The 9856-nt window shown below is 32.9% G+C and overlaps 1 non-coding gene across 1 annotated transcript; it reads left to right on the forward strand.

Annotated features, from left to right (window-relative positions):
- The first annotated feature begins 540 nt into the window (after nt 1-540).
- On the forward strand, nt 541-606 carry Smp_tRNA_02393_Gln_TTG.1.1. The gene has a single exon. It is a non-coding gene (tRNA).
- The last annotated feature ends 9250 nt before the right edge of the window (nt 607-9856 follow it).

Here is a 9856-nt window from a genome sequence, read left to right on the forward strand (position 1 = left end):
ATACGCATTGTTTCCATCATAACGATCATCCACACTACTGATAATGATAACTTGATGAATTTTAAGAATTCTCATTAACACGGTTATTTTCTAATTGACATGACATAGTAACAACTAATTCGTCAAATATTTTAATAAATGCTAATATTTTAATCATTGTTCCCATTTATCATTCAGTTGAACCTTATGTGGCCAGCATCTTATAAAGATCATTTACAAAACGCTAACTGCTATTCATTGAAGCGAGAGTGCTGGGTTCGAGTCCCAGAGTGAACATCAACTCTGAGATGCAGGTACATCCAGCTGACGAGTCCCAAATAGGACGAAACGCGCGTCCTGGATTCCACTGCTAGCCACTATCCATCTCTGCCCACCATGCTTGTGAATTAAGGCTATATTGAGGCAATACGCACAGTATGCACATATGCCAATTAGAGACTGACCAGTTGCAGTCCTAACAAATCGATGGGAAGATTCAAACAAACAATACTGAATGAATTTAAACTTCACCCCATCGCACAAGCAAGTGGCTATCAGGACTCAGTGGCCGAGTGGATAACGCGATGGCGTTTGAAGCGAGGGTACTGGGTTCGAGTCCCAGAGTGAACATCAACTCTAAGATGCAGGTACATCCAGCTGACGAGTCCCAAATAGGACGAAACGCGCGTCCTGGATTCCACTGCTAGCCACTATCCATCTCTGCCCACCATGCTTGTGAATAAGATAATTGTTTACCGAAATTCTGCTACAAACTCCTCTATACCGATGGCCAAGGTAGCGAGAGTGGTTGTACAAACTTCTTTTGGATACAAAGGCTCGGTTTGCGAATATGGATTGCGATGGCTTCAGCTATGTGCAATAGACGAGCTCGTAAACCATGTGGTGAATTTGATGGAATATGGTAGATAACCTTAAAAGCTTTATTCAGTTCAACCTGATGACCTGTGTCCACCAAGTGAGCGAGAATAGAACTCTTAATCCCCTTTACCTGTCCTTTGGTCAACCACGACGGATGGTGTTCTGTTATTCGTTGACGAACTTGCCGAATTGTACGCCCTATATAACTGGCTCCACAGGAGCAGTTGAATTGGTAAATACACATAGATATGGCGAATTCAGGCAATCTGTCTTTATTAACAGTTCTTATTGTGGGGCGATTGTAGAAGACGGTACTAAGTCGGGCTGCATTAAATGTTTTCTGTACTGCCCTTCTTAACCTCTGTGTCAAGATTTCTTCCGTAGCATCATTTAAGAATTGTAACTTTAGGAACAATACCTTCTTCGGAACGGTAGGTACCCTTGTCCTTCTTTTCGTCTCCATCATGTGTTTGTCGATGAATTTCATTGGGTACCCATTCCTACTAAGCAAGATTCGAATATTAACCAATTCATCTAAAATAATGTCATCAGAGCAAATCATTCTAGCATTATTACGTAACGTATCTACTCCATGAGTGTTATTTAATTATTGTAAATCATATATATATTAGTGTAGAGCCAGGATGAAAAACTAATTGAAAAGAAATTTCTTCGCTCGATTCGTTCCTTTTTAATTAAGAAACATCCAACTTGAAGATAAATGAGTTGAATGGATTGATTTCAAGCGTTCATTTGACGCTAGTAGAACTTAGTTATACTTCAAAAATATTCAGAATAAAACAGCTATCGTCTATAACTGTGGATGACATTCGCACAAAAACTGATTTTGAAATTTCAAGAAATTAGACCTTTCATCATTCTACACATAACAGAGAACACAGAAATCTCTCATAATTACTTTCAAACCAATCGAATTTCTTACTAAGTTTCACATAAGGTCTTAGTGAATATGTTTATTTTTTTTAAGTACAATGTTTTTAAATTCAATTAGAGTATAATAATCTAGATACACATACAATTGTTGTACATTAAATCCCATCAACAATCTTTTAAAAATCAAACACATGAATTCTGTGAAATTCGTTAAACATTCAATCTCCTCAAAATTGCAAACGTTCTTCGTAAGAATTCATTCACTGCCAATTTATTCACCATCCTTAATTCTAATGGGTACAATAAATCGGAAAAAATATTCGTATAATTCATAGATTTAATGTTAATTTATTCCCCTGATCCTCTAAAATTGTATATATCCCATAACTTTTAGATCGATGATCAATGGGTTTGAAATGTTCCATAATTAGTTTATTTGTTTCGGTGTCAAATTGAATTTCCTATTATCATGTTATAATGATAGACTGATCTTCAAACTGTGATCATTAATTATGACACTCTTATTCTTATATTTCAATTGAAATAAGTAAGTAACCGGGAACTCAGGACCGAGGACCAATGCTGGTCGATGTTAATCAGTAAGGTACAACTACAGTGTTCCTGGGAACTATCGTTCTAACTAGATTTCAGTCTATATCTCTCGCTTGAATCCGCTCACTTTATATTTTGGCTATTTGTTCTTTAATTGATTCAGATATAGATACTATGCCCTTCAAAAATTTGTTTAACTACTCCTATTACACAAAAGTAAGGACGTATCACCTAGCTATTTTAACATAAAATATCCGAGTTCACCAATGTTGTTTCGATCTTAAAATGTTTTATGATTTTCAAATCAGTTTATATTTCATTTATTTCGTTCTAATAACAAGCAGTTTACCAAGAAATCGGTGAGAGTAGATAATCTTCAAATTCTAAGATCCCTGGCTTCAAAACTAACAGAAACGAGATTTTAAAGTCTACAGGTTAAATATGACAAGTAAAAACATTGATTAAACATTATTTTGACGACTGTTTCAAAGAAAATATTGTGTACTACTAAAACAGCATTGTTATCTCTGAAACCTATGTTCCACATAGACAACAATATACTGTTGATTTGATCATTATTATTAATACTACCATTATGAATCTGTGGAAGTTGGCATATTTATAAAAGAGGCATCATAGTTTACAAAGTTTATATGAAACATCAGATTTATTAACAGCAATCGACTTATGAAGCTAAACTTAAAGCTAAAACAAAAACGAATAAAAATTATGATGAAGTAGGTTTGTATAGCATAAAATGCACTTCTAATTTCTGGTCCGAAAATAAAGTACTTCAGCGTCAATTCGCTTGTTTTAAATTGAGGTCATTTGAAGTTTCTACTGTGAAACGATAAACGATATCAGTATAATATATTGTACCCTTTCTTTTTCTGCTTAGTTCAGAATGGAATTTGGCTAGCAATGGAATGCATGACGATCGTTTCGATTTGACAAGTCAAGGTCGTTACAATGTAGAAGAGTGGTTTTCGAGTTAAATGTTCCAAGTCTATTGGCTATTACATGAAGGGATACGTGACCCACCTCTGCTGAAAATTTTCCAAGTCATACTAGGTGATGCTCACGAAAGTGACAAAAATACAGACTTGAGCAATAGCCTCCATTACTGGCTGTGCAAGGGTAGTAGAACTGATGTATACAATTTTAATCGATCAGTGTTGGCAAATTATTCTTCATATGAAGAACGTAATGCAGTATATTGACACTAAGTTGTACGAAAATTTTCTACACTAATAGAACAAATGTCCTCACATGGATTTAATCTGTCTCTCCGCCTATTCATCTACTCATCAATATTTATATAAAATTATATTTAAGTCAATAACATTCTCTCATTTGATTAACACCTGATAATTTATGTGATCTAAATACCTTGCTCTTCATTAGCTTGAACCAGATTATTTCAAGAGACTATTTACCTACTTACTTACGCTTGCTGCCCCTGATGGATCATAGATGGTTGACCGGGGTTCTTCGAATAACCCTTTCCTGGGCCCTCTTTTCCAGTCGCAGCCAAATACTATTCATTCTTCTGATGTCTGCTACTAATTCTTGGTGCAATGTGTTCTTCGGTCTGCCTCTTATCCTTTCCTCTTGAGGATTTGAGGTTAGGGCTTACCCTGTGGTGCAGTTCGATACTGTCTGCAATGTGCGTCCTATCCACTACCAGTGTCATTCGCTAATTCCCCCTTCAGCTAGACGCTAGCTTTTGCTAATGGACTTCAAGAGACTTATAGACTTGTAATATTATTTTCATATCATTAATATAACAAAGTCTATTTGCAGAAAGCAAACTACAATTTGAACTACACCGAAATTTGTTATAATGATAATCATTAAGAATGTAAATTATTTATTCATCATTACACTGTTAAAGGTATTCTGTGGAACAGATGAAGTTGGTTTTAATGTCGATTCTAAGCAGCATGTTCGAGTAGATTAAACTAATAACAAAGTGTATTAAGAGTCAAAATATTTTGAAAAATAACCTCAAACCTGAAAAATCAAAATAGCATTATTCGTAACTAAAGAAAATGACCAAAATCATCTGAAGATTTTGAAAGTTCGGTACGTTAATAATCAATATACAAACAACCATTCAAATAAGAAAAACTGGGAATTTAACAAAGAACGGCAGTTGGATTATTGTAAAGATGAAAAAATACTAGTATAATAACAATAGCTCAACAAACATAAGAAAAATAAATACTTGAGGCTATACATCAAGATTTATAATCCTTTTGATGTTGAACTCCATTGCCTCCTGAAGATATATATATGTATATTCATTGTCCAATATTCATCTTATTTGTGACAATGACGATTATTTTACAATGACCAACTGTTTGTTGGTCATAAAATGAAGGTAGAAATAGAATCATGAAGAGTTTTAATACATTTTTTATTTCTTTATGCAAAATAGCTTTTTATGTAACAGAATACAATAGGTTTATAAATTATTTTCAGATAACATTTTATTCAGTGTTCTCGAAGTTGATTCATGTAGTTTCAAAATGCCGATAGATTTTTCCTTAAAATCTTTTTCTCAAAACCTCTTTACACTACGATATCAAACAAATAGATTTGAAATGATGGCTTAATTTCAGCCCATAACTTTCAGGTTACTGCTAGTTAACGATTCCTAATATAGAATTTTAAAATGAATATCATTGTGAAGGTTTCTAAATGGGATTGTGGAGATTGTTGGGTTTGATTGGTCGGTTCATGATCCCAGTGAAATTTAACAACTTTTACAGCCCCATACTGAAACTTATAATGGGCTCGCTAGTGACTAGCTGCGAGGGGCAATTATTGGAGTTGTGATGAGAAGCCGAGGAGATCAACCGTGTCGGGTATGAGACAGTTATTCACCAAAAATAATGGAAGATGGCCGTACGATATCGTGGATTGGTTGAAGTTAGACATTGACACTGTTGGATGCTGGCTCAGTGGTCCAAAGTTCACGTGTTTGCGTGAGGCCGGAGGTTCTGGGTCCGAGTCCTGCTGACAGGATCGCGGATGTGCACTGCCGAGAAGTTCCACCCTAGGAAAAAACTGTTATGTTCTTATTCCCTCTTAATTTATCACGTGATTAGATCGCCAATTAAAACACTGGCTTATTGACCAGACCAATAACACATAAACCAGTACGAGCAGCAGAGAATCAACTCTGAGTTCTTATTGGTCCTCCGAGTTAGTAGCTTCTCGCTTAACCCAGGCAGATCAAGCCAAAATGTGGCAGTGATTGTGAGAGTCAGTAACTAATAAATTGGGAATAACTTAAGAATAATAAATCGTATAATAGTAGTCAATAGATCAAATGGAAGCTTATAATAAGAAGAATATGAATATTTATGTAATAAAGTTAGTTATTAGTTATCGAGTAGGAATATATGAAATAATAGTCCATAAATAATCCCTGGTAATTACTAATCGTTTATTCTTTTCTAGGATATAACAGGAACGGTTATCCAGTGCTTCCAGTTCTTCAGTGGTAGTCTAACATTGATCAGTTCATGATCTCAACCATTATGAAGTATTTCATAAAAACTGAGATAATGGATATTTTGTCGAATTGTGGAATAAAAATAACAGAGTATAAGTTAAAAAATAGGCGATACTAAAAGACTTTGAGTTTAGTCTCATTTAGCGTCGCGCGTTAGCCACAATAAAAGGGCCTGAACTGCAATCAGACAGCTGCCTTACTCTCTTGGTTCTTTTACCGCATTTAAACTCGATGTAACTTTGTAATGAAACAAAAGTGAATTAATATTCATAAATCATTTTACTAAATGGGTAATCTTATTGCTGTACCTACTGATTATTATAAAGTATTAAATGCGTAAGTTCGATTTCGCATGTAGCCACTGTCCAACAATATTGGAGTTCAGACTACTAATTCAATAAGTAACTTACTTACGCCTGTTACACCCAATGGAGCATATGTCGCCGACCAGCATTCTTCAACCAACTCTGTCCTGAGCCTTCCTTTCTAGCTCTATCCAATTTTTTTCATCCTTCTCATGTCTGTCTCCATTTCTCGGCGTAATTTGTTTTTTGGTCTTCCTCTTTTCATTCGGCCTTCAGGACTCCATGTGAGGGATTGCCTTGTAACTCAGTTGGATGATTTCCTCAGTGAATAAAATGATTATTCAATTCAATAAGAAAGCCACTACAATAACTTATGTAGAAAAAACCAATAAATATTTGTAGATAATTTGCTACTGACCGTACAAAAAGAAAAATTTCATCAGTTAATAACGTGCTACTTGTATAAAACTTGGATGATTTGAAATACTTCACTTTTGAATTGAATTTCTAGTGGGAACAAAAAACAATAAGCTGGTGTCAGATAACTGAACATCCTGACGTACAGGCTAATAAATAAATGAAAACAATCAAATATTCAGTGTGCACTTCAAATATTTACTTTTTATCATTTAAAAACAAACAATCATTTGTTCTTTATGAAACAACTGTTTATCATCATCAGTATGACTTTTCATTACTCTCCTAATAGAAAAAATATCCCCATGTAGTTTCAAGACATTCTTATCGAGATAGATTCACTTAAGTGAAGTCTTTATTCTGCCAATATTATATATATATATATATATATATATATATATATATATATATATAACAGTTGCCTCAGACATATATATAGGATATCACGTTTTTGTGGTTTAGTAAATGAGGCAGTGGTATTTAGATATAAACTTCAGTTCTGATTGATGACAAAAAAACTGACAACTAACTAGATAAGATGATATTCATTAAGAGAAACTACTTTACTATCAACATGTTAGTAATCAGAAAAAGCTAATTAAATCTTAACTACATCTGTTTAGTATCTAGTGAATGCAGATATCAGTTGACTTCAATAAAACAAAAAGGAAATCAATGATAGATTTCAAGAAAAATGATTAATTTAACATTCAAAATGAATTTAGTAAATTAAACGAAAGTCCCCAGTGAGGTATAAAACGAGTGAGATTAATTTTGAGAAATGATCTGTTTTTTGGAAAAATCATTTACCGGACTCTTATTTAAAGATTTGAAATGAAACAATTAACAAAATAAAATCATTTAAAAGTATCATCAGAAGTATTAAAAAATAAGTTGTCAATTTTTAAGATGCGTTACGTAATACATAATGACAAATTCAAAAGTGAAAAGTAATCAGAATGAGAAAATGGAAACGTCGATAGCTTGGTTTATGACAATGGTTAAACAAGATGGTAAAGAGAATGAATCATTTGTAAAAATCAATGAATTATGGTTATAATCGAGGAAGAGATTGAACAAATATCTTTTATACTAAGTAAGGACTGTTAAAGTTTTATTTAAAAAGCTATGTTCGTTATGACAGCGATCAACCAAGAAGATTCGTATCAGTCAAATCTGAATATAGACACTTTTTTAAGAATGTATCCAGAGAGTTTGCTAATGAATAAATATAAAGCAATTGGATGACATAAGGATTTATTGGAATTAGTAGATAGCTCTTGCGTTCTCCATAATCACCTCATTAACATAATAAAGTAATCTTAAAAATTGGAATAATTAAATGCGAAAAACACTGATAGCACAATTTAAATAATCAAATTAATATTTTACAAACACGAACAATACATATATCCTACACAAGTGAATACCCAGAAAACAGAAAAGAATTCGTTGACTTTGTACAGATACCTATTGAGGAATTGGAAACGTAATTTCTTTTGTTGAAAAAAAACAACAACAATATTCCAATAGGATGGTACTGATAAGGACTGTTTGTCAGAAGAATTGAAAATCACCTTAAACCTGTCAGTATCAATTCTTGCATGAATGAATAAATAGTAAATTAATTGATAATTTACATAAATAATTACTCCACTCTGTTCATTACAATATTCAAATGAGAAATCTTTCTTTTTTTTGTTTCTTGATTAAAAACACAACAATAAAATTTGGCAAACAAAAAAAAACGATTACAAATAAAAATTTATTTTTTTAAATAAAAAATAAAAAGACAAATTAGAATCAGAAGGGGCTTTGTGAAGATTCTCATTACAATCATATGCTCACTAGTGACTGACTTCAAGAGATATTTCCTGGAGTTCTAGTGAGAAGCAGTGACCAGTGGAATTCAACGAGGTCTCTTGGGAGATAGTAACTCACTGAAGACAATTAGTGAACGGTTGCTCAGCTTCGTAGATTGGTTGAAGTTAGACAATAACACCGTTCGGCGCTGGCTCAGTGGTCTACCGGTTAACCGCTCGCGCGTGAAACTGATAGGTCCTGAGTTCGAATCTAGCGAGGCGGGATCGTGGATGTGCACTGCTGAAGAGTCCCTCAATAGGACGAAACGGCTGTCTAGGGCTTCTACATTTTCCATCGTCGTCTACCTTCAATTGACTCATGAATTCAACTATGGAAATTAGAGTCAATTTTTTTCATCTGTTTCACATTTTCTCTTTTTTTCGTATGAATAAGAAATTCACAATTTATTTTTTTCAAATTATAAACACTATGCTTGGAAATTGGTTTTTCCATAAATTAGTTAATGAAATAGCCTATAATGAAATTTGTACAGGCAAACATTTGATCAAGTTGTAAAGATAAAAAGAGTAAGATTTAATTGTGTATAAGTAGTTCAATTAAACAAAATGTTGTATATCCAATATTTAATTATATGCAAACTCGATTTCTTTTCAAATTTCAAATTTTGAAATAATATCAGAGTAGATTTTCATTCAGAAAACTGCGTTAATTTAACTTAGCGTATCATTTTAATTCTAGTTTGCATAAACAAAATAGTTAAAATAATGGAAGTAATTATAAAACAGTTGAATAACTATTTGGTATAAGAATTAAATTACACTTTATATTATTACCATACATATGTAAAATGTAATTCAAAATAATTGGCTTAACTTTCCTTGTTAAATCATTATTCTTTAGTGAAATAGAATTTATTAATCAATGAAACATTACTAAAATCACCAAACTGAATCATGAGGCAAGTGCAAACTTGCAATCCTGAATGGAAACGGAAAACAGGAAGTCCGAAGAATACACTTAGTCAGGAATTAGAAGTAAACATGAGAAGGATGAATAGCAACTGGAAAGGATTGCCTAGGCCAGAGTTCGATGGAGAGGGATAACAGGCGTAAATAAGTGATTAATGGAACACTCCATATACTGTTCGTTTTTTATATTCTCCAATTAACAATCGATGAACAAATCAAATTACATCTATTATAACTAATAAATAAATATCGGAATTCTTCGTAGCGAACTGCGTACTTTGAGACATTGAAACTATGGTTTGATTTTCTTTATACTTCGTAAAAAATTATTACATCAATCCTCTTAAACCAGGCTAGATAACTCTAAAGTTTTAAAAAAAACTCATATGCACATCAAGTCTAATTTCCTTCATGTTCTGTCACTCATGATATATATATATATATGTATATATATATATCATCTGTCACATATTAAATTAAATTCAGTGTTCAGGCTAATTCAACTCATCTTCATG

This window comes from Schistosoma mansoni, chromosome W (assembly GCF_000237925.1).
Source record: "Schistosoma mansoni strain Puerto Rico chromosome W, complete genome".
NCBI lineage: Eukaryota > Metazoa > Platyhelminthes > Trematoda > Strigeidida > Schistosomatidae > Schistosoma > Schistosoma mansoni.